General features: G+C 40.2%; 1 pseudogene; it reads right to left on the bottom strand.

Moving 5' to 3' along the window:
• Window positions 1-12,502: 12,502 nt before the first annotated feature.
• Window positions 12,503-24,638, bottom strand: LOC103748845 (annotated as a pseudogene).
• Window positions 24,639-25,568: the final 930 nt, after the last annotated feature.

Below are 25,568 nucleotides of genomic sequence, written 5' to 3'. Positions count from 1 at the left end.
CCCTATGTCTACAAACTTTAAATAAATAAATAATAAAAAATAAAATAGCCATGCTTTACTCTGAGGAAATAGCTTCACCTTGGGCTTCATCAAAGCCCTGCTACCTCCTCCTTGATCCCTGTCCTAGTTCATTTTCAAATACAAGTAAGGTTATTGGGATGCTTCCTTCTTCCTTCTACATGGTATTTGAAGCTCTAAGAAGGTCAGTTGTGATACTTTCCTTCCTTTCTCACAGTATTTCAAATTCTAAATGGGGGGGGTGTTATGGACCCTGGGACTACTGAGGAAAGACCACCAGACTCAATTCAGATTGGGATAAAAGACTATTCAAGCTAGCTTGGACTGCAGTCACCTCATTGGATTAGAGTGCTGCAGTGGGGAGGGAGAGGGAAAGGGGCCCTTTTAAAGCTAAAAACCCTAAGAAGGAATGTTGACAAGGTGATCCCCGAATAACAGGGTGGAGGGTGATCACAGTCTACATGTCAAGGTGCCCTAAAATAGCAAAACAAGCAAGTTACAGAAAGCAAAATCAGCAGTTAGTCATATCCTAATAATTTTGTTTTCTATATGTCTAGAGAGCAAGTGACCACAGCAGCATTCTCCTGGGAGGAAAGGGGGAAGGGGATCAGGGCTTCTGAAAACAATCCTTGAGCTAGAAATACACTATGGCTAACCTTCTAAGATGGCGACTTTATCCAAAATGGAGTCAGTTTGGTCAGTACAGGGAGGGGGATTTAGGAAGGCTCTCCCTTCCTTAAAATTAGAGATGGAGGGGTTCAAAGTTGATTATAGGAGGGTTCATCTTCAGTGACCCCCAAGCCTGTTAATATTTGAGTATATTGATATAAAAATACACCTCTCACCTCAAAGGGGATAAGAGATAATTTATTCTAGAGAAAAAATATGAGTGACTATGGCCCAGAAACACAGATTTAGGTCACCCCAAATTCCATATTCCAACATAGAAGCAGATTCATGAAGTTTTCATAGCAACAGAACAAAGAAAGCCATAAATTGATACATTTCAAATACATTGGTAAGTAGGCGGTTAGAACCAAATGGAGCAATCTCGGCTATTGGCCTCAGCTATAGGCCTAAGTTCCTAATGTAGTCCTGATGATAGTCTTTTGGTTGGTGAAAACCAAGGTTTCATCAAGTTAATACATTCCAAAAGGTTGTTAATCACAGGATGTTAGATCAAACATAGAGGTGGGAAAAGAGTGGCTATTTAGGGGCTGAAGATAGCTCAAGACAAATTGTAATTAGGCTTCTGCAGCTTCAAATTCCAAAGTTTCCACAGTCATTGAAGTTCTAATCAGTTAATCAGCTTTACAGAAGGTTCATTTTGTAGACATGGATTTTTTTTCTAGGAACTTTCATGGAAGTAGTTGCCCAACCATAAAGTCAATAGGTAATTTTCTTTAAAACTTGTTATATTTATTTTGTGTGTGTGTGTATGTGAGAGAGGAAGAGTTTCCACATGGTGTGGAAGTCAAAGGACAGCTTGTAGGAGTGAGTTCTCTTCTTCCATCATGAGGTCTCAGGGATTTGAACTCAGGTTGTCAGGCTTGTCAACAAGCAACTTTACTCTCTGAGCCATCCTGCAGGCCCAGAAAGTGAAAACTTTAATATGCAGAAAGATGGGTAGTTAGTATACCATGAATGTGTATTAGTTACTTGTTTTCTTGCTGAAACAAAATACCTGTTCAAAGCAACTTAAGGAAGGGTTTATTTGGGCTTGCAGTCCCAAGGGTTACAGTCAAGGAAGGTATGATAACATGGCCAAGAGATGGCTCGCACATTGTGTCCAGGCGGGAAGCAGAGGGACACGAATGGGCAAACTCAGCAAACTTTCTCCTTTTGTGAAGTCCAGAATCCCAGCCTGTGACAGGAGAGAAGGGACAAGAGACTGAACTACTTTAGAAATATGAAAGAAGCCCATTTGCCAAGGAAGACTGGAAACTTCTCCTCACCTTGGGTTTCATCTAAGGAACAGAACTTGGGAGAGAAAGTCCTGCAATATAGTCAGGAGAGGCAGGCAGTATGTAAAAGTCTAATACATTTCCTGGCCCTGGGTTTTGGGGCTCTTCCTTTGGCTCACTATGCCACCCCCTTTCTTGGGAGTACTTTTCCTTTCTTAATAAACTGCTTCTATTTCGTACCCTGTGTTCCTAATGTATCTTTTATCCTGGGGCACAAGCATGTTTTTCTTTTTCCTTTTTCAGGATCTTTTTCAGATACTCGCCATGCTTAAGCATACGTTTCCCTAACACACTGGACTTCCTTACTATTTCTCTGACCTCCATGTCTAATTTTAAAGGCATGATTATTTTTCTCTCTATCTCCCCTCCTCACGGCAGTGACCAAGATTTTCATCTTGCCTGACCTGTTCTTTTTCTCTTAAACTTTAATTGCCCTCAAGCTTCATTCAAAGTCTGTCTTTAAATTCTTTTATTAATGAGACTAAGAAGACAAAAGGAAGCCTCTGTTTCCCCAATAGGAAAGGTGGGTCTTCTCACCTTATTATAAGCAGAAAAAAAGATTTATCTCAGGAGGATCTATTTAAAAGCCTATGATAGAAAGGGTTTCTCTTTCATTCTGCAAACTGACCCAGTGTCTCATCACCAAATGTGTGTAGGCCCTTTCCTCTGTTTTATTTTTATTTATTATTTTTATTTTACATGTATGAGTATATTGCCTGCATATGTCATGCAGTGCCCACAGAGGTCAGCAGCGGATGTCTGATTCCCTGGAACTGGAGTTAGCCATCTGGCGGATGCTGGGAACTGTATCTGGGTCCCATATGTAAGTGCACCCATGTCATGCAGTGCCCACAGAGGTCAGCAGAGGATGTCTGAGTCCTTGGAACTGGAATTAGCCACCTGGTGGATGCTGGGAACTGTATCTGGGTTCTCTGCAAGAGCAGCCAAGGCTCTTAACCGCTGAGCCATCTCTCCAGTCCCTGTTGGTTTTTTTGTTTTTTTGTTTTTTGTACCTGAGATAACACCTTTAGGAGATATATAGCAGGAACATCAAAGTTATTGTATGGATAATAAAGAATGCTCTGTTTCCTAAGTAGGTAAATGTCGTAGATGAGAGGAGCATACATCCAAGCCAGTCAAAAATCCTCTGTATCATCATAAATGTGAACCGGGTTAATGCTGTTTTTTCCTTCCTTATCTACAACTACCTGGACCTTGTGAGATGTTTAATTCATCTGTTTGAGTGTTTTAATTGGCTTATTGCCCGCGCAGTTTAATTGTTTCCCTGAGAGAATGGTAGACATCTAAACTGCACTAATTCAGGAATACTTCTTCAGTTACGGGCAATGACTTCAGCTTTCAATGATGTGCAGGGTCAGACAAGCACGCTGATTCGTGTGTTATTGAAGCATGTGGTAATTGAGTAGTACAAAAGTCCTGAGAAGGCTGACCTATCAGGATAAACGTACTGAAAAGACATCACGATGAGTGAGGACTGGCTATCTAAAACGTTCTGATTCATACATTGCATGTGATATGGAGATTCTGTCACCACTAATATAGTTTCCAGAACGCAAAGGTATAATCACTGAGATATAAAATAAAGGAGATTTTAAGAAAAAATATGTACCTAGCACCACTTAATGATAAGAAAAATGTCTCAAGGAACTCCTTCCCAAAACAGAGCAGAAGAAGGTTGATATGGTATCTGGAGATGACTTCTGGGACCAAGTCAATCATGTGCTTCGAGAGAATTTAGAACTTACTCATCTATGCACTGAACTTGTTTAAATTTAAGTAGCCTTTAAGAAAAACAGTGTTCAATGTAATTATCTCTTACAAGCTAAGTTGAACATATAGCTTTAATCTTCTACCATATTTCCTATTGTGACTCTGCCATGCCCCTGACTCAGAACAATGTGTGTGTGTCTGTGTGTGTGTATATGTGTGTATGTGTGTGTGTGTGTGTGTGAGAGAGAGAGAGAGAGAGAGAGAGAGAGAGAGAGAGAGAGATGTGGCAACTAGACCTAAGACCACAGCTGAAAACACTAAAAAACACTGGAAACAATGTATTCCACACTAGCATCGGAAACAACACCTGGGGCTATGTTGGTGACCTCTGTTTGTGGTGTTGTATGTTCTGGGTCAGTAGGGTCAGGAAAATAACTCCTTCCCTTGTAAACTATGGTTAAAGTTTCAGAGACAAACTTCATCCTTCCCCATAGCCTGATGTGTTTTTCAATAAATATAAGGAGAAGCCCTTGTTGATGAGGGCAGAACAGTTCTGAGAGAAATCAGAACTCCTCAGAACAGATCCAGCCCCAAGAGGTAATAGCATTTCTTTCATGCTACACCATCATGGTGGTTTAGATGTGAAATGCCCCCATAGGCTCGTCTGTTTGAACACTTGGTCCTCTGCTGGTGATGCTGTCTGGGAAAGTTGTGAAAACTTTAGGAGACCATTTGTTGGAAGTGGGTTATGGTGGGAGGACAGTGACTTGAGCCCAGCTCCACTTTCTCATTATACTCTGCTTCCTGACTATAGATTCAATGTGATCAGCCAGGCTCCTGAATTTGCTGCCATACGTCCTTGGCCATTATGGACTTTATCCCTTCAAACTGTAAACAGGAATGAACCCTTCCTTCTTTTAAATTGCCGCTTGTCAGGTATTTTGTCACAACAACACGAAAAGTACATAATGCAGAAGGGGAGCCCAGAATGCACATTGTGTATTTTATAGGAGTTCTAGAGAGAGGGACAAGAGCAAAAACAATTTGACAATCATCTAAAAATGCTATTAAAACATCTCCAAATTTTCAGATTTGTCCTAGGAAAAATTCTGAATTCCAAGGCTTCAAAATAAAGTTCTATTTACTAGTATGAGAGGGATACCAAACTTTCTCGAACTTCACTGCAGAAAACAGAAATATGCCCACCTAGAATTACATATAGAGGGATTATCAGTCAATTTTTGTGAAAGATATTTTTTTAGGATAACAAAGAACTCAGTCTATTATATTTAACTTTCTGGCAAAAGAGCTAAAAAATGCAGTCCCCATTGATCGCACTAAGGTTTGGGTAGCTTTTGATAAACAATTTGGAAATAAATTATAAATGTGAAAAATGTCTGGTTTTGTTGCTCTTTTCACAGTATCCAAGAAATAGAAACAACTTAAGTGTCTCTCAAGTGTTGGATGAATGGATAATGAAAATGTATATTTATACACTGGAGCTCTACTCATCAGAAAAGAAAGACTAAATCATAAAATTTGCAGGTAATTGGATGGAACTAGAAACTGTTACACTAAGTGAAGTAACAGACTCAGAAAAACTAGTGATGTGAGTTCTCTCTCATTTGTGGATCTTAGCACAAAATCCTTAGATACAAGTGCGCCTGTCACCACTCAAAGAAACTTCTTTTTGTGACACATGGAGACTATGACAGAGTTCCACAATTGGCCAAACACAGAAAATAAGTGTATGAGATGCATAGCCCTAAGTGACACATCTACAATGGAACCTCTACACTTAAGGGTTTACAGAATATAGTGAAACAGGGGGTAGAGAGAACACTAATGCATCTCCCAACTCTCACCCATGAAGCTTTCTCATGCAACAGAGGGTGATTAACACAGAAAGCCATAACTGGCCAAAATGTAGAGAATAAAACACTGCAGAGCGTATGGCCCTGAATAGAACTCTTATAGTAAACTTCATCCACCCAGGGCTCAGGGACCATTGCAGAAGAGAGAGCAGAAAGATTGTAAGAGCCAGGGGTTGTGGATGGCCACAAGGAAACAGTTTTCCAGGCTTCTGGGAACTTTGTTATATGAATGTGCAACTATGGTGACAGCATGCACAAGCCCCATGCAAGCTCAAACCAACAAAAACTCAGCATGGAACTGGGAAAATGGACAAGAAGATCCAACTTTAGCTGAGGAACTATTGGCAGCTGATTACTGATTACTGTTGGGTAAAGGAGAGTTGGTTTTCTTAAGGGAGTGATGCTAGATAGGCTGACTGGTGTGAGTGGATGCGCTCCCACTGAGGAACATCTGGGACACGAGCTTCACTTGTTATGCCTTAACACATATACAGAATGCATGAAATCTGGTGTGTGTGGGGAGTCATTGGGGAGGTACAGATGGGGGAAAGAGTCTAAATATGATTAAGATGTATTATATGAAATGTATGTTTTGTAAAAATTCAGTAAAAATTTATATATGTATATATTGAAAAGAGTGCCTGTCTTTTGGTAGAAAGGCTTATTTGGTGTCTAAATTTTCCTTTTTCTGATGCTATGGATTGGATCTTTAGTTTTGCTTTTTATTAAGTTTTTAAAAACTTTATCTATCTAGGGGCTGGAGAGATGGCTCAGCGGCGAAGAGTGCTGACCACTCTTGCTGAGGACCCAGGTTGGAGTCCCAGCACCCACATGGTGGCTAACAACCTTCTATAACTCCAGTTCCAGAGGATCTCATGCCTTCTTCTGACCTCCATGGGCATTGCGTGACACCAGTGCTCTTATACACATGAAGGTAATGCACTCGTACACATAAAATAAAAATAGTAAAATATTTTTTAAAAACCTTTATCTATCATCATCGTCTATCATCTCTATAGTGTGTGTGCATGTGAGCATATGCTGTGGAGCACATGTGGTGGTCAGATGACATCTTGCAGGACTCAGTTCTCTCCTTCCAATTGTGGGTCCTGGGGATTGAACTCAAGTTGTCGTAATCCTTTGACACATTCATCAAGCAAAACTAAGGATTTTTACTGAGACGTGTGAACATGTTTTGTTTTCTTCAATCATAGTTTGTTCTATGAAATAGTTGGCTTTTAATATAATCACAATTCTCTATAAATAAAAATTAATTTTAATAAACAACTACAACAAAATGAATAATTGAATTGCAATATTTGATCTATTCAGTATCTTAGCAGATTTTTTTAAATGAAGTAGATGTTTAAAAATAGAAACAGTTTTATTTAATTAGAAAACAAACACATCCTCATTGCTGAAAACTTACAAATCACAGAGAAAAAAAGATACACATATGCCGTCATTCAATGATTAGGATTACAGGTGCCAAAATATTTTTAGCCTATTTTATGTTCTTATTGTACATTTATTTAAATATATGGTACACAAGTAGAAGAACATGTGGGTGTTCACTCCCCCCCACACCCCTAGATAGCATCGTTCTGAGCTCACAGTGCAGTGCATGACGGGAGCACATGTATATCCCCAAATGTTTTTTGGTTTTTTGTTTGTTTATCTCTGGGGAGATACCTCAGAGGGTTAGAGCACTCAATGAGGTCCTGATACCGCCACCTTTTCTGATAGTATTTTAAATATTTTTATATTTAAATTTTTTAATTATGTGTACATGGAGGGGGTTATGTGCACATAAGTGTAGGTGCCCATAGAGTCCAGAAGAAGGTAAATGGATATGCTGGAGCTACAGTTCCAGCAGTGAACTACCTGATATGGATGCTGGGAACTCAACCCAGGGCCTCTGGAAGGGCAGAAAATGCACTTAACCACTGAACCATCTCTCCAGACCAAGTATTGTGAACCTTAAAGAAGGCCAATTGTGATGCTTCTCTAATGTTACCAAGGAAACAGGAGATGTGTTCCAAAGCACCCCATAAAGGAAGGGACCTCTATCAACTCCAAGCTTGCCAATGTCTGCTTAACTCCTAACAGTAGAAAATGTAAGGAGTACATATAGTCCCTATTTTGTGGGGGTTTTTTTTTGTCGTTTTTAAAGGGCTTTCCATTTAACCTTGTCATCAAGGGAGAAAATCCACCAGATCAAGAAAGAAAATCATTTATTCTAGGCTAACTAGAATTGCACTCCAACGGCATACATTCAAGAAGCTTTGAAATGGTGGTAATACTTAAAATTGAAATCCATAAAGCAGTTGGTACTTACATCATTTGTTAGTCAAGAGTTAAGACTGATGCTGAGAAAAAGTTAAGTTGTTCAGTAAGACAGATGTTGGTGTTCTCTCAATCTCTGAGTAGTTGAATTGAAGGGTCAACAGTGGGTAACACAAAATGTTTTAAGAAACAGACGTTTACCCTAGTCCACGCATCAACTCACATGGGACTTGGGGTAGAATGTCTGCAGCCCAGTTCAGTGATCAGCATGTAAGTGGATGTGATTTAAACCTGATCCCACAATGGCTTCCCAGATCTACTCAAGCACCCCAACCTGTGGAACTCAGTTTTCACTTTTTTCCTTGATAACTCACATGAAGCTCACTTTCCTATCCTCATGAAAACACTTTTTTCCCCCGAGAATATGTAAATTTACAAATTCATTAGACAGCAATTGACTTGAATATATATAGGTGATATATATTTCTCTTTTGTGATTTTCAGGGTTATTCTGGGTAAATTTTCCCTGGATAATTTTTTACCTCTGTTTAAGAAGTGGTCTCTTTCTCTACTCCCCTGCTCAAGCTGTATGTTCATAAACTTTTTTCTATAAAGAATATTAAAGGGAAGCGGAGGTCAGAAGAGGGCTTCAGATTCCCCTGGAACTGGAGTTAAGGATGGTTCATAGCCACCATGTGGGTGCTGGGAATCGAACCCGGGTCCTCTGCAAGAGCAGTCAGTGCTCTTAACCACTGAGCCATCTCTCCAGCCCCCAACCATGTTTTAAAGAAAAGAAAAATCATTATTTAAAAAGGTGAAATCAAAAAATTCCTTGTATTAGGACAAATCATGCTTAAAATAATTTCCTTGAGAGTCATGATCAGAAATTCTTTACTGATAAAAGCTGAATTCTCTAACTTAGGTTTGAACATATTTATCAGTTAATCTATCTTTGCATTCAGGTCCTTACATTCTCCAGAACGCATACCTTCTATGTCTAAAACAAAGATAGAGACAGGAAAAATAATGCTTGTAAATCTTTTGGAGGTAAGGTAGGCTTTATATTTACAAACATTTTATGTTATTAGTATTTATTAATTATGTATAATACTGAGTTTATGATATTTTTGTACATATACATACTGTGTTTTGATCATGTTTAGCCTCCCCTCACCATCTCTTGCACTCAGCCACTATCGTTGATCCTCTCTTCTAACTAGTCCTACTGCATTCCTGTTTTTGTTTGGTTTGGTTTTTGTTTGGGGTTTGAGGTTTGGGTTTACAGGTTTGGTTCTGCTAAACATTCTCTATTTTATGCATAAAATATTTTCTCTTATTAGAGACCAAGTCCACACTATTATTTAAAGACGAATATATCTGGGTTGGACTTGGATAGTGGGAGATAGGAGAGTTTACATGTTTTTTAATATATATAAATTCACACACCCTAGGGGGTTTGCTAGGGTAGATGCCAGACAAGAAGACACAGGTTATATGTTCCAACCAAAAGTGCCAGTTAACCAGCTGGATGTGGTGGTGCATGGCTTTAATCCCAGCATTCGGGAAGCAGAGGCAGGTGGATCTCTATATGTCTACATAGTAAGTACCAGGTCAGCTGGGACTTACAGGATGAGACTCAAAATTTTTTAAAAAAAAAAAAAAAAGCCAATTGAGAAGGATTCATTATTTGGTACAAGTTTTCAATCCCATTTGGAATGGCATAGTTAATGTGAGGTTTGGTGCTTAGTGTCAACCTGGTAGTAATCACCTAAGAGATAAACCTCCAGGCATACCTGTGAGGGACTAAATTAGGTAAACCCCAGCAAGCCTGTGGAAGATAATCTTGATCAGGCTAATTGAGGTGGGATGACCCCACCTATTGGGGGTGGCTCCATTCCTGGGTTGTAATCCTGCTATGAACTAAGAGGAGAAAGGAAGCATTCATCTCTCCTTGATTCCTGATTGTGGATATGATGTGACCAACTGCTTCAAGGTCTTACTGCCTTGACTTCGCTGGCATGGTAGTTCATACCATTGAACTGAAAGCCAAAATAAACTCTCTAAATTTCTTATGTCAGTTGCTTTTAATCTTAGAGATGCCACTTGTATCCTTCAAGTCATACAGGGGACCAGGTATGCAGTTTCAAGATAGAGAGATAGAGCAGGAGTCAAAGGTTTCTGGGAAAGATGGGATTCAGGACCTTGAGGAATCAAAGGCACTGAACGGCAGTGGTGCTTGTCTGTGGTTTGGTTTAACCTTCCCTAATTCCTTTGAGAAGTAGCAAAGCAAGGACTAATGTCAGAGACCGCACCACCTTCATCATGCACTTCAGCGCCTCCATCGATGTGTTAACCATTGGTTCTCTTTCTTTTTTTCTACTCTTCTTTCAGTTCCTTCATGTTTGCGTCCATATACATCTTAGCATCACCCTTCCATTCCTGTGGATCCTCCAGCTTTCGTCTCAGGTGTTCCTTCAGAACTGCCTCATTCTTGGTCTGCTCAACTGTCCCAGGGAAATTTTGGAAGGGAGACCTTTACATTCCACCTTGAGTTTAGAGAAAACCAAATCCTATCTAAACTATGCAAAGTTGTAAAGCAGAGAGAAAGATGCTGCAGGAAAATAGAGGGGAAAATCATCAGTTATTAACCAAAGAGTACATAAATTTAGCTGTGCAATATGAACAAGTTGAGGAGATTTGCTTACTACACAGGACAACATCTGTAGTCAATAACACTGTTTCTGTCACCATCAGCTTCTACAAGCGTTGTAAGAACTTAGCTCTTATGACAGACATTTGTAACAAAAAGAAAAGGGAGAAAAAAGAGTATCAGTGGTAGCCAATGGTAGTAGGAAAAAAGAGCTCGGGGTGTGGAGCAGGGAGATGGATGTGTTTTCTTTCTTGATTGTGCTGGTCTTCACATTAGTATTCAGCTTTCAGAAATGATTGAATAATTGATCATAGTGAGTACATTTTCTGGTAGGCAAATCATGTCTTATTTGTAAAACAAAGAGTATGTGTTCATTGGAGGAAATGCTGAGAAGCAGAAGAAAATAAATTGCTTGAAGCTTTTCAGAAACTTGAAATTGAGGGTAGGAAATCTCAAAATTCAGCTACTGGCCACACCATCAAGTCCAGGTGTAGCAAAGAGACAGAAAAGACTGTGACTGCCTACTTGACACAAAACCCAATGATAAACACTCCATTATTTTCACATTCAGAACACCAAGCATTCCACAGAAGCAGAGGACCCTCTACTGGGGAAGGTCTTCATGTTAGACATGTTAGAGGGCACTCTCCACCTACCCAATCCCCAGCCCCAGGACCTGCTATAGCTGCCTTACCAGTGAGAGCTTTGTCTGCATGGAAGATGATTCCTTTATTGGTTCCTCAGACTTAAGGAAATTCTGCAGGACCTTACTGGCCTGAGGAGCCAAGAAGAACTGAAGTTTTCTCTGGGGAGAGGTTCTGTCTATACACACAAGTCCATCTGTCTCATCTTTCTCTCTGCTTAAAATACTGCAGCAGCCATCTCCATAGAACCCATCCTCCTTATCACGACTGGGGACCCTTCATACCTAGTGCCTCCTGTATCTTCCCAGTTACTTTCCCAGTGCTAGCTACCTCCTCACTGTCTCGGAATTATGTACAATTGTACGACCACAGCATCTGCTGCTGTTATGTGTTTATCTCTTTCCTTCCTGCTCTACTTTGGGTTAGCCTTGCAAACTGGCCAACATATAGTAAAAGCATTTCAGCGTTTATATCACCTTATATTTCTCAGAATTTTCCTAAAGCATGCTGAATATGCAAAATTCTGGAATCTGTGCTGTTGCTCCTTTTGCTGTTCATGAACTGTGTAGGTTTAGGCAAGGCCTTTATCATGCCTGTGCCTACCAGATCTCATCCAGATGCTTCAAAACACTCTTCTGAAGGATTAAATGGAATACCTTGGGGAAGATCTTGGAGCTTCGGCTGCCACATAAGCAGTTACTGTTCAACATATATGACTTGCGTTGCATATTGCATTATCACTACTTGCATTATTGCTACTAGTATTACCAGCGCATCTTCGGATGATAGATTCTTCAGCATCACAGTCCTGTAATGCTTTCGTCTCTTTATTTGATTATTCCACTCTAATCAGTCGTAAAAGTAAGGGTGCTGACTACACCTTGTATAGCCCAAGCCCTTTGCATAAATGCTTGAGATATTTGAATGAAAATATGAATAAATTGATTCTACATCTTCTGGGCCTTTTTAATGTATTTATCTTTATTTTATACATATGAGGGTTTTGTCTGCGTGTGTGTAAGTGCCCACAGTGGCCAGAAGAGGGTGTCAGAACTAGAGCAATAGACGATTGCTAGCTACTATGTGGGTTCTAGGAACTGAACCTGGGTCCTCTGCGAGAGCAGTCAGTACTCTTAACCGCTGAGCCATCTCTCTTCCTGGGTCTCCTGATTTCTGCTTAGAATTCTGATCCCTTGGGAATGAACCCCAAATAGTGGAAGTTGAAATTTCTAAAATAACCTGTATTATAATATACCCCCCACACTCTGCTTACTATGCACAAGGATACCACCCTGTCGAATTCTAGACCATGCTCTCAGGTTGTAGCCTGGGAGGTTATGTAGGTTGTTCGTAGTCACGCTCAAATTTGTCCATTGCTTCCTTGTACAGTTTGTACCCTCTGGGAACGAAGAAATATCCTGCTGAAATGTCACATGAGAGTCTCTGAAAGCTTCTTAATTGTACCCTGGCAGTATCTCCTAGAGGCGTCTTCATCCTGTTGCACAAACTGTACTTTTTTTGTTCTTTGTTGCTTCCTGTGAGGGCAAGGTAGAACGATGTTACCAGAAAGGAACGCGGGATAAGCTTTAAAGCCATCAAAGAGATGAGTCGTCTAATCACAGCTCTCCTGTAAAGAGCCTTAAAGTGTAACAGTACAGACGGTGGAGCCAGAATGAAGAGACACAATTTACTCCAACTCCGAAACTTTCTACAAGTCTAGGAAAGCTTTTTAATCTCCCCGAGCCACATATTTTAACTGTGAAATGTTGAGGTAGCTTTGTACAAATCTACAGTTTCTAACATCTGGAGTACATTGAGAATTCATCTTCAGAAACACATTGATAAAAAAGAAAAATCAATATAAAGGATATAATTCCCCGTTCAGGGATTGTGCCAATGAAAATTAAGAATGGGAATGCACGGATAAAGAGAGTGGCCAACCACATTATGACTTGGGAAAGTTCTGGAATCTTCCTCTAGAAGAATCAGTGCTGACTTGGGCTGATAGAGCAGATAGACCCTGAATAAATCTCCCAAGCTTTAAAACACAGGAAGGAAGCATAGACCCATTGGAAACTCTCATCTGAACTCAGATTGCTTTAATTAATAGGAAATAAATTGTGATATCAGCATACAGAACTCTACAGATGATTTTAGAAGGGCCAAGATCTGGAAGGACAAATGCTAAGGAAAATACCAACAGCTTCTTCTGGAACTCCTGCTTCTGGTCCTTGAAGGAGTGCTCCATGAAGATGCTAATGGCTTCCGTCTTGCAGGCTCCAGGCACATTCAGCAGCTCCTGGATTGTGACTGCAGGGAGACTCACTCGTTAGACCATCTGCTCACTGTAGTGGTCAGCCACCTTCTGCCCAGCCATGGAGTTCTCATGTTGAGCCAAAATTGTCACAGCATCATCCAGACAAGGCACTGCTCCACTATTAATGGCATCCACATAGGTTGTCACCAGGGTCCCCAGGCTTGAATAAGACAGACAAGAGATTTAAATATCATGTCTTCAATTCAGTTGAAGCTTCTCAAGGGTCTGAGATTATGATTCTAGGATCACAAACACACTGAAAGAGAGTAATGTTTATGCTCCTCCAAAATACTAATATTCAAATTCTAACCTCCAAGGTGATGAAATTATGATGTGGCACCACTTATGGGATGATTAAGTGACAAGCACAGAGCTCTTGTGATGCGGACTAGTGTTCTTACAGAATAGATCTAACCACCAAAAGAGGAACACCAAGAAGTCAACTATATATGTCCACATGTCAATTTTTGGCTCAGGCCTACTGATACTAAAATAAAGTACAGCTCTAATGAAGAGAAACTACAAACAAGAGTAATAGAGAACACTAACATAGCATGGGTGATACCTTTTCAGTCAAGGAAAACTTTCTTGATAAGTATAATAAGAATTCACATCCTACCGATGACATTTCTCTTTTGGTGTAAACTCTGAAAAGTAAGTACACTTGTCTGTACCTCTACCTAATGAACCCATGGCATTTTTATCAGTTACTCACTTACTTATATGCAATATATAAAAATAGTTTCAAATTGTACCTTCACAAATAAGTGTAAAATAAAGAGAACATGTTGAAGGAACAAAAACAATTGATCAGATACCAAAAATATTGAGAGACAAAGGGGCTTTTTAGATTTGTTTTATATGTGGCCACTTTTGTGAAGGCTAATCACTAAAAAGCGATATGCTTCCTGAAGAAGTTAAATATAACTGAACAAAACATTTTCTTCTTTGTAATTCTGTAACTGACAAAGTTCTATTCGTAGATAACTGTTCCTCTGCACAAAAAGGGAGAAAGATCATGAGAAAACAGATATCAGGTCTTTGGAAAGTTATTACCCACTCTTACCTGCATGAAAAGACAGAAATTGTTGTAAATGCAAGTTGGTTTTGAATAATCTCTTTATGCATTAAGGCTCTCCTGGGTAGGTTTAACTCTAGTAAAGTTCTATAATTTATGAAGGAACAACAGCCAGGGCTCAGTAACCATTGCTCTGGACCTCAATGTGCCCTCAAATGCAAAATTATCAAAGACATGATCCTATTCCCAGGCAATTCCCTGATACCTGGAATCAGTTTCAAGGCATTTTCCAGGTACTGTGATGGGCTGTCTATCTATCTCAGCTCCAGAATGAAGTCATGTACAGTCCAGATAAAGTCTGGAAAGAAATTGACAAACTCTGCAGAATCTTTTACCCCATTAGGATTTGGGGAGCACTTTACCCTTATTAGGTTTGTAAGCTCTTCCATATAACTAGAACTTAGCTAAGAAAAAGAAACTGGTAACAACAATTCCATAATAATAAATATTAGTTATAGTTACTTTTGACTGTGGTCCCCTCTGACCTACCACAGGCAACTCAGGCACACTGGAGAAAGGAATCCAGTGTGATCTCTGTTCCTACAAATTCCATGGAACTGGAAAGAATACTAGAGCTTGTCCAGGGCATTGTTGTTGATGCTGCTCATGCTGTTGTAGACAAAGGCGCTGCTCAGAAGCATGGCCAGGATGACGATCCATGAGTCATTGTTAGAATCACCCTGGAAAACATGTTGAAACAAGCGCCTGGCTGTCATCACTGCTGTCACACAGTGTTCAATCAACCCTCATTTGCTTATTACAGACACAGTATTGATACAAAGAAAATACTATGAAACATAATTACAGCCAGATTGAATCTTTGACAAACACATTTCTTATGATTTCAGCTTCTTCATCTATCCCCAAAGTTCCTTGTGTTTCTGAATGGGACAAAATAAGAAAATATAATAGCAGAGTTTTACGAGCAAAGAGTTGTTTAATAGCAAGTGATAATACATAGTCACTTAATAAAGGGCTGTGTAATACATACACCATTAGTCTTAAATGAGTATACAAGTCAAATCCAAACAAATTACATATTTGTGAACTGCTATAAAATATTATACATCTTATTTGTAAGAAACCAATGAAATGCATGATGATTTTTGTGATTGTCTAATTAATCATTAATATTCATTTGAAAACATCTCCAACAAAAATAATAATATATTTAAAGACTACACAGACCACTAATGTATCTGAGCAGGAAAACAAAAAAGTCACTATAATGAATGATTATGTTGAATAAAAGTAATAAATGTGTTAAAGACGGACAAAAGCAATGGGAGCTTGAGAAAGACTTGTGCATCATACAGCATTATTCCGGAACTTTGTGCCGGTGTTAAAATATTTTAAAGTGCCAAAAATTACACAAAACCTAGTTATAGGAGAAAGACTGCATAGCAAAACAACAGTAAGAAAAGTTTCAAAAGAAAAATGCCAACTCACAAAGGGAAGCATCAGAATAAACTTAGGCGTCTCAATAAAAACTCTAAAGTCCAGAAAAGCATGAATTTTATGATGCTGAGGCATGGTTATCAGACAAGATTATGACAGTAAGCAAATCTGACTTTTGAAAATGAGGATCTTTCAAAATCAGCACAAACTAAAGCAATTCATGACCACCAAGCCAGCCTGGTAGATAGACGAAAGAAATCCTATACAAGGAAGAATAAGACACAAACATGAGCGCTCAGGAAAAAAAAAAATTCATGAACCCAAGAACAGGGAACAAGGAAAGAATCAAGCAAGTCTGATTCACTAATCCAGAAAGTGACAGTGGAGAAGGAAACGAAGAAAGAATATATGAACCAAGCAGGAAAACCACCATCAAAATGACAGGAAACAGTAAGTATAATAATAACTGTAAATGTAAATGATCTTGAATCTCAATTCAAAGAAACATATTCAATTATTAAATTAAAAAAGAAGATCCAGGGTTGGAGAGATGGCTCAGTGGGTAAGAAAAATGTGTTAACAAGCACGAGGACCAGAGTTCAAATCCTCTGCACCCATGTATAAAGCCAGGAGTGGCTGCATGTGCCTCTGTAGCCCTGGTGCTGTACAGGAGGTTCACTGGGGATTGATGACTGCAAGCACGGCCAGGGTGTGCTCTGTGTTCAGTGAGAGACCCTGTCTCAAAGGAATAAGGGAAGAAGTAACAAGCAGGACACCAATGTCATCCTCCATACATGCACAGCTAATATATTCTAATTACATAAAAGTCAAATAAAAAATTTAAAAACAGAAGTACTTAAGATTAGAACATGGTGAAATTAGGAAAAACAATAACGTTGTGACACCTAAGAATCTCTGGTGTGTTGTTTTCAACTAAAGATAAGATTTTTATTTCCTCTTGTGGAAAAATGAAATCCTATAGAAATATATACTTCTATTTTAATCTCCAAATAAGGAAGGGGGAAATGAAGGAGAGGCAGAGATGGAGAAGAGCTTCATTTGTTTTACACAAAGATAAAGCTTTTCAAGCTAAAACCCATAAAGATTTTTCAACCTAAAACCCATATTATGCCAGGCGTGGTGGCACACACCTTTTAGCCCAGCACTTGGGAGCCAGAGGCAGGCGGATCTTTGTGAGTTCGAGGCCAACCTGGTATACATAACGAGTTCCAGGAAAGCTGGGGCTATAGGGAGACCCTGTCTCAAAAAGAGAAAAAAAAAAAAAAAAATATTATAAGCCCTGCTGTCAGTGTCCATCTCAGTCTGCTTCCTAAGAACCAGCTTTGATAGTTCACATCAGAGCAATTATCACTTGGTGTTATAGCAGACATACATGTGGTCGCCTCATCTAAGTTAACAACTTTGAAGGAACAGTGTTTACATAGTTTATTCATATCTATAATACGTGGGCAGTACCCTAAGCCCAGTGTGGTAGTTTGGATGAAAAAAATGTTCCAAATAGGCTTCAAGTATTTGAACACTTGGTCCCCAGTTGGTGGAGCTGTTTGTGGAAATTTAGAAGGTGCGGCTGTGCTGGAGGAAGCACATGGGGGGTGGGGGCAGGCTTTGAGATTATATAGCTTGCCCATTTCCAGTTTCTAGCTCTCTGCTTCCTGTGCCTGCTTGAAGATGTGAGGGCTCAGTTTTCTGCTCCGCCTGCCTCCTGCCATGCTTTCCCACCTTGATGGACTCTTATCCCTCTAGAACTGAAAGCTAAATAAACAACTCTTTGTATAAGTTGCCTTGGTTATTATGATGCTTTGTCATAGCAACAGAAAAGTAATGCACTCAGTTTCTTAATGAGGTTTATTTAAATAAACGATATAACTCAATTTTCAGAAATAAATGATTTTTGGGGGGGGAGTCTTTTTGAGACAAGGTCTCCTTGAAGCCCCAGCTGTCCTGGAACTCACTATATAGACTAGGCTGGCCTTGAACTCACAGAAATCTGCCTGCCTCTGCCTCCCAAGTGCTGGGATTAAAGGTGTGCGCCACCATGCCCTGCTAATAAACAATTTCTAGCTAACATGCCAGATTATATAATATGACTTTCAAAGAAAACAAAGTAAGCTGCATTCTACACAGTAGAATTTGGGGCACTTTAAGAAGGGAACACAGAAGGCAAATTTGAATTGTCATGGAGATCCAAGAAGAAAACCCAGAATAAAAAAGCATCTTCTTCCCACTCTCTGACTCACCTTTTCCACATCACTGAGGCCCTCGGTGTCCAGGAGGACCAGGTGTGGTTTGGCTTGGTGGGGTGGGGCACACACCACATCCAGATGCCCTTGGTTTCATACTGCACCGTGGAGCCCAGGGTGAAGCCTGAAGGGAGAGGAGAGGACACTCACACTGAGAGCAGACAGTACAAAGAACCTCACTGGAAGATTAGCAAATGCCCATGATACAAGATGGTACTTTTCTCGTTTCAAAGAGAATGTCCAACTCCATGTCATCTAACCACATCATATCCTTCCCTCTCAACCTCTACTATACACTGTATGAAAATGTTCATGTTCGGGGTCTAGCAGTAGATTGAATGAGATATAAAGTCACCTGCACAGAAGTAATCTTTGGTTAATAGCCAGCAGGCATTATGATGTCTAAGAAAAAATAAGGAGTTGCATATATGCTGATGACATCAGATCTTTCAGCTTCATGAGAATAAAAGATGCAATTTAGTCAATTATTTATTCAGCAACTGTTGTGCTCTAAGCATTGCCTGGTATTCAAGGATCAGGGGACACAGCAGTGACTAAACCAGACAGAAATACCTGCCATTCATGGACTGAAGTCCTTGAGTGCTACAGCAGTCTTAAGGACTAACCAATAGTGTGACCTTTTTTATCAAGACTGTGAGAAGGAAGCAATAGACGTCTTTGAACGCATACTTTTATAAGCCTTCGTGAAAGATTGTTTCTGCAGCTGCTTCTCCTCACATGATTTGAAATCTCTGTAAATCACTTCCTATTTTTTTTTTTTGAGACAGGGTCTCCCTGTAGACCCAGCTAGCCTGGAACTCACTATATAAACCAGGCTTGCCTCCAACTCACAGAGGTCGGCCTGCTCTTGCCTCCTGAGTGCTGGGATTAAAGGCATGAACCACCATGCCTGGCTCATAAATCACTTCTAAGTGACCTCAGCAGTAGTTAGAATACAAATACTTTCTAAAAGGAACATTAATATCACACCACATTTATGCCAATTTCCCCATGTTGAAGTGATAAGAACTCTTGATCAGCTTAGCTTATCTTAGGCTAGTTCATGCTGCTTCCAAATTCTTATTTTCTGCCCCTAAGACTTAGTAAGTCACTAACTAATTTTCTTGTGATGTTTAAAGATACCCCAGGTGCTTCATAGGTCTATAGGTATTATAGTATTTGTATATACTAGCCTACAAGATATCTTACAATATCAAGACATGTGATAATCAGAAACTCTATGAAAGTAACAGTGATATAAGGAAAACACATTGAGATTTGGTTCTCTTTCATTCATGTAAAGAGTTTTTATTATGTACTAAATATATTTTACCCAGTGTTAGTGCCAGGAATTGGTATTAAAGAGGCCAAATAAGGTTTCTTAATCTATAGATTCATCTATATATTAATATAAAAAGATAAAATATGGGGAAATAAAGATAAGAATGTAAAAGACATGCTCATGTTGTATTAAGTTTAAGTAGAGGAGCAACATGAGATAAAGTGGTCAGGGAACTCCTGGAGACCAGTATTTGAATTAGGAAACCCTACTACAGGCAGAGTGACGCTCACATGACAGTTCCTAGAGAAAGGAAACTGCTTGCCATTTCTAAGAATAAAAAATGAAACCAGTGTTGCTACAGTATAGCCAAGTACAGAGAAATGAGCAATACGATTTTAGAAACGTTAGATTTTAGTGTGAACTGGAGAGAAGGCCAAGTGGTTAAGAGCACTGGCTGCTCTTGCAGTATACCTCGGTTCGATTCTCAGCAACCACATGGCAGCTAACAGCCATTGTTAACTCCAGTTCCAGGGGATCCAACATTCTGTTCTGGGTTCTATTTGCATTGCATGACACAGATGCACACACTTACATATATGCAGGCAAGACACTTATACACATAAAATAAAAATAAAATTTAAAAAATTTTAAAAGACCATATTATAGTAGACCTTCAAAAACTATGCATTAGTAAGTGCAGAAGGATAATAAAAACATTTGCATTAAAGATATCTCTGAAAACATGCATGGTGTCCAGTACTTGTGATTCCAGCACTCAGTAAACTGAGGTAGAGGATTATAAGTTTGAGGGTAGTCCAAGCTACCTAACAATAACTTGTTCCTAAAATAAAATAAAATTTAAAAGTAAAATGAAATTTTAAAAAAGCGTAATTAAGTTTTTTTAAGCAAATTGATTTTACAGGTTCAAAGGAGAAACCAGAAGACACCAAGCCAAAAGCAAATGCTTTAGGCAAAAAGTGAAATGGCTTAGTCTATGGTGGTGAGGTAGAAAAAGTGAAATGGCTTAGTCTATGGTGGTAAGATAGAAAAAGTGAAATGGCTTAGTCTATGGTGGTAAGATAGAAAGAGTGAAATGGCTTAGTCTATGGTGGTAAGATAGAAAGAGTGAAATGGCTTAGTCTATGGTGGTAAGATAGAAAGAGTGAAATGGCTTAGTCTATGGTGGTAAGATAGAAAGAGTGAAATGGCTTAGTCTATGGTGGTAAGATAGAAAGAGTGAAATGGCTTAGTCTATGGTGGTAAGATAGAAAGAGTGAAATGGCTTAGTCTATGGTGGTAAGATAGAAAGAGTGAAATGGCTTAGTCTATGGTGGTAAGATAGAAAAAGTGAAATGGCTTAGTCTATGGTGGTAAGATAGAAAGAGTGAAATGGCTTAGTCTATGGTGGTAAGATAGAAAAAGTGAAATGCCTTAGTCTATGGTGGTAAGGATGAAATGTAGAGAAAAGTAGGTTCAATAAGAAACAAGAGAGCTGGGTAGGACGTGGCAGATAAACTACCAGAAAGTGCAGAATCTGAAGCCTGAGATTGGGAGGCTGGTGAACACTAATGAGATGACGAGTGAGAAAGCACAGGGTGTTTATTTTGCTTTGTTGGGATTAGTTTCACTTGGGGTTAGGAGAGGGTTTGGTCAGTAATTTTATTATGAACATAATAACTTTAAATTGATAACTTTGTAAAACGAAATTTCAGGTGTTTTTTATGGGTCTGAGTTTAAAATATATTTTATTTGGCCAGGCGTGGTGGCGCACGCCTTTAATCTTAGAACTCAGGAGGCAGAGGCAGGTGAAGCTCTGTGAGTTCAAGGCCAGCCTGGTCTACATAGTGAGTTCCAGGACAGCCTGAGCCACAGGGAGAAACCTTGTCTAAAAAACAAACAAACAAACGGGCTGAAGAGGTGGCTCAGTCAGTCGAGTTCTTGTCATGTAAGCGTGAGGACTTTGGTTCAGATCCCCAGCACTTGTGTGAAAATTCAGGTATGTATTATAGTTATTTCTATTTTATATGTATGACTGTATTGTCTGCATGCATGCTGTATAGCTTTAGTGTCAACTTGACATACCTGGGATGAGGGAGCCTCAATTGGGGAATATCCTCCATTGAACTGGCCTGTGGCCATGTCTGTGGGGCATCTTCTTGACTGTTGTGTGATGGAGGAGGGCCCAGTCCATTGTGGGCAGGTGGGCCTCTGCCACCTCTGGGTAGGTAGGCCTGTGTTGAATAAGAAAGAAGGCTGAGCAGGAGCCAGGGGAGCAAGCCAGTAAGCAGTATTCCTCCATGGCCTGTGCTCCAGCTCCTGCCTCCAGGTTCCTGCCCTGTGTTCCTATCTTGGGCTCCCTCAGTGATGAACTGTGGAGACGTAAAATAAAATAAACCCTTTCCTTCCCAAGTTGGTATTGGTCAGAGTATTTTGTCACAGCAATGGAGAAACAAACTAGAACAGAAATTGGTACCAGATAGTAGGGCATTGCTGTGATCTTGGTGTTTTTAGGAGGATTGTGGAAGTGTTTGGAACTTTGGGCTAGAAAAGCCATTGAGTGCTAAGAGTTTGTTGCTGTGGAGCTTGGAACAGTTATGTTTAAAGAGTTGTGGACAATGGAGGCCTGGCTTGGGAAGCTTCAAAGGGAAGCAGAGACTATCAGGACTGTTTATATGATATTTTAAATTGAGAATCTGTGGGTTCTGGTTGGCTGGGGCTGAAAATCAGTTGTGATTAAGAAGAGACCAAAACCTGAAGTAAAACCTTTGCTTTACTGGAACAGTTGATGCTGGTTAGCTGGGGCAGAAAGATCAGCTGTAAGTAACAAGAGACCAGCATCACTGAGGTGAAGTCTTCTGGGAGGTATTTCCTCAGGGTCAGCACACAAAGGACCCGAGCCTCCATCTCAAGCTGGAAGCAGGACTTGGTAATGTGTAAGAGTCTCCTACATGGTTCTGGTGTTAAAAGCATGAAGCGGCCACAGCAACTGAGGCTTGGCATTCTCAAAGGCCAGGAAAGGCCATAGGTGAAAGTACAGCTTCAGTTGCAGTGAAGACCCCAGGATTGAAGGGGTCATGGAGAGAAACTGAGGCTTTGCACCCCAAGAGGCAAGAAGAGGCCATTGGTGAAGGTGTATCCTCAGTTTCAGTGGAGACCCCCAGCTTTTTGGAGATGCCAGGACCATGGGACAACCACCAAGGGCAGTGGCAGGTATGGAATGGAGCCATCCTGGGTCTGTGAGACAAGCTGTGTGTGCTGTGAATGGCAGAGTCAGAAAAGTGGAGCTGCCAGAACCCTTTGGAGCCTAGAAGATCATGAATGAATCCCAGATGTCCAGCCTTGAGCTACTTTCCTGGACTTTGGTTTTGCTTAGGTTTGCCTGATTCTTCCCTTTGAAATAAGACAGTACTTGTTTTGAATTTTACAGAAGCCCACCCACAGTTAAGAGACTTTTAAAACACTATGGACTTTTAAGTGTTTAGATTTTTTAAGGACTGTGGGGCTTTTAAGGTTGTACTGTCTTATGTTGTGATATTAACATCATATCTTGGGGATAAGAATTAGAAAGGCTATGGTTTAATAGTGATGTGTTTGTGTGTCAAGTTGACAACGGAGTCAATTGTGCTAGATAGCTTTAGTGTCAACTTGACACACTTGGGTTGAGGGAGCCTCAATTTTTGAATTGCCTCCATTGAACTGGCCTGTGGCCATGTCTGTGGGGCATCTTCTTGACTGTTGTGTGATGTGGGAGGGCCCAGCCCTTTGTGGTTGGTGCCACCCCTGGGCAGGCGGGCCTGTGTTGCATAAGAAAGCAGGCTGAGCAGGGGCCAGAAGACCAAGCCAGTAAGCAGTGGTCCCCCACAGTCTGTGCTCCAGCTCCTGCTTCGAGGTTCCTGCCCTGAGTTCCTACCTTGGCCTCCCTCAGTGATGAACTGTGACCCTGGAGATGTAAGATAAAATAAACCCTTTCCTCCACAAGTTGGTATTGGTCAGAGTATTTTGTCATAGCAATAGAGAAACAAACCAGGACAGCATGTCTATAAGTGCAGCCGTGTCCTACAATGCCCTAGAGGGCTCAGAAGAGGGCGTCGGAACCCCTGGAACTGGAGTTACAGAAGGGTTGTTAGCCGCCATGTGGGTGCTGATAACTGAACCCAGGTCCTCCACAAGAGCAGCCAGTGCTCTTAACTGCTGAGTCAACTCTCCAGCCTCAGGTCTGAGTTTTAAAAGAGACATAAAGGGTAATCTCTAGGGCATCAAAGAAATGTGGAATTTAAATGCCTATAATAAGATCACGTTAAGAGAGGCTATAAATAGGAAAGTCAAAAGACCCCAGCCCCACATCCCGCAGGAACCCTGAACTGAGCTGACTAGAAGAGAAGTCAGAAGCTGCGGAGGTGACAGAGAAGTGGGTACAGGGACACAGAAGTCCAGACGTGAACGGTGCACAGAGCACAGGAACGCAAAGTGTTTTGAGGAGCGGGAGTCTGTACCTGAGAAATGCCAAACGGGGAAGTAAGGTAGATACAAAGGAAATGGAGATGGTGCCTATTTCTGCTTGAAAAGGAGTGATAAGGAAAAGAACGGTGTGGCAGTCATAAAGAGACTCCACGGAGAGTCCGCGGTGATATATGCAAGCATATCAGCTGGGTAATACATATAATACAGTGGAGAAAGCATATTGATGTGAGAGCAAGGATCAGGGTAAGAGCTCAGCCTCAGCAGTAGAAATGGGTTTTCTTTCTACAGGAAGCTGAAACAACAGATGTAAACCAAAGAACTTGACCATAAAAGAACCAACTTGCAATTTTGCTGGTGAGAACAAGAATCTGGAAATTTGTCTGACAGGAGACTTACGGTCCCCTTCACGTGACCCTGGAGGAGTGGTGACAAACTGAGAGACAGCTGGAATGATGTGAGTAGCTCTGGACGTGCCCTGATTCACCATGCTTTTCTCCTGTAAGACGATTCATTAAGTAAGACTTTCCCACACGATACATCCCTACCATCGCCACAACCACCACAGGCTGAGAAATGTCAGAAAGGGTCTGTGGGGCTTCCTGGTTCATCAGCAATTATTTATTCTTGTTTTCTATCAGACACACCGGAATTGACATGGTGGGTTCAGATGCCATGGCGATCTGCAAGAGCAAGAGGCCCTCAGTACATACAGGATATGAACTCATTCTCTGTATCATGTATACAGCAGCAGAAGGTCAGGAGGCCTTCTGTATCTTTCTGTGGCATAGGATCGAAACTATCATGGGTAGACAAAGCTCTTTGTCACAATCTCTCACAGGGATAGTATTGAAATAGTAGTTATCAACAAAGTTTTACTATTATAATATAAATTAAAACACAATGCTTAACATGTGCCAAACTTTGTAACACATACATTTTATAGATTTTTTGCGAAAGTTAGAATTTATTACACTTACTTTACAGACATACCAGATGCTCAGGAAGACTGGAGAATTTGAACTTATATGTTGAGTAAATAATGACCCTAGTAATTAAGACCAGGGAGGCCTGTTCCATTTTGTCATGCTTTGCAACCACTGATCTGGGACAACATTCTTCCTTACCAACACAGAGTAACCTCTTTCTGTTGATTTCCCTTAGACAAAAGCATACTGTCTTACGCATTAATGTGATGTAACAGATCCATGTTATTTCTACCGTCAGTCCTTTATTCTACAGACCATTCCATAGGTTCCCAGACTGGGCACTGTCTTTGCATGAACTGATGTTCATCTGATGAGATTTCATCTATTATCCTATTCTCTGCGTGTGCTATGGTTTCTAATCTTTACTATTTATGTCCCTCTGCTACTCTGGTTTAGTTTGTTCTTTTTCTGGTTCTTTACTCAAGTAATATTTGTAGACTGGACGTCCTTCTTCTTTTAATATAAACATTTCTTGCCTAACATTGCTTTCACTACTTCTCTGTGTTGATAAGTTGTGTTTTCATTGTATTTGTCTCCAGTTCTCCTTGTGAATTCTTCTTTTACCTTTGAATTTTTAAAAAGAATGATTTATAATTTTTACCAAGTTATGAACTTTCC

Source organism: Nannospalax galili, unplaced genomic scaffold, assembly GCF_000622305.1.
Source record: "Nannospalax galili isolate Female #2095 unplaced genomic scaffold, S.galili_v1.0 scaffold1646, whole genome shotgun sequence".
Taxonomy (NCBI): domain Eukaryota; kingdom Metazoa; phylum Chordata; class Mammalia; order Rodentia; family Spalacidae; genus Nannospalax; species Nannospalax galili.
This window is presented reverse-complemented; position numbering and strand designations above follow the sequence as displayed.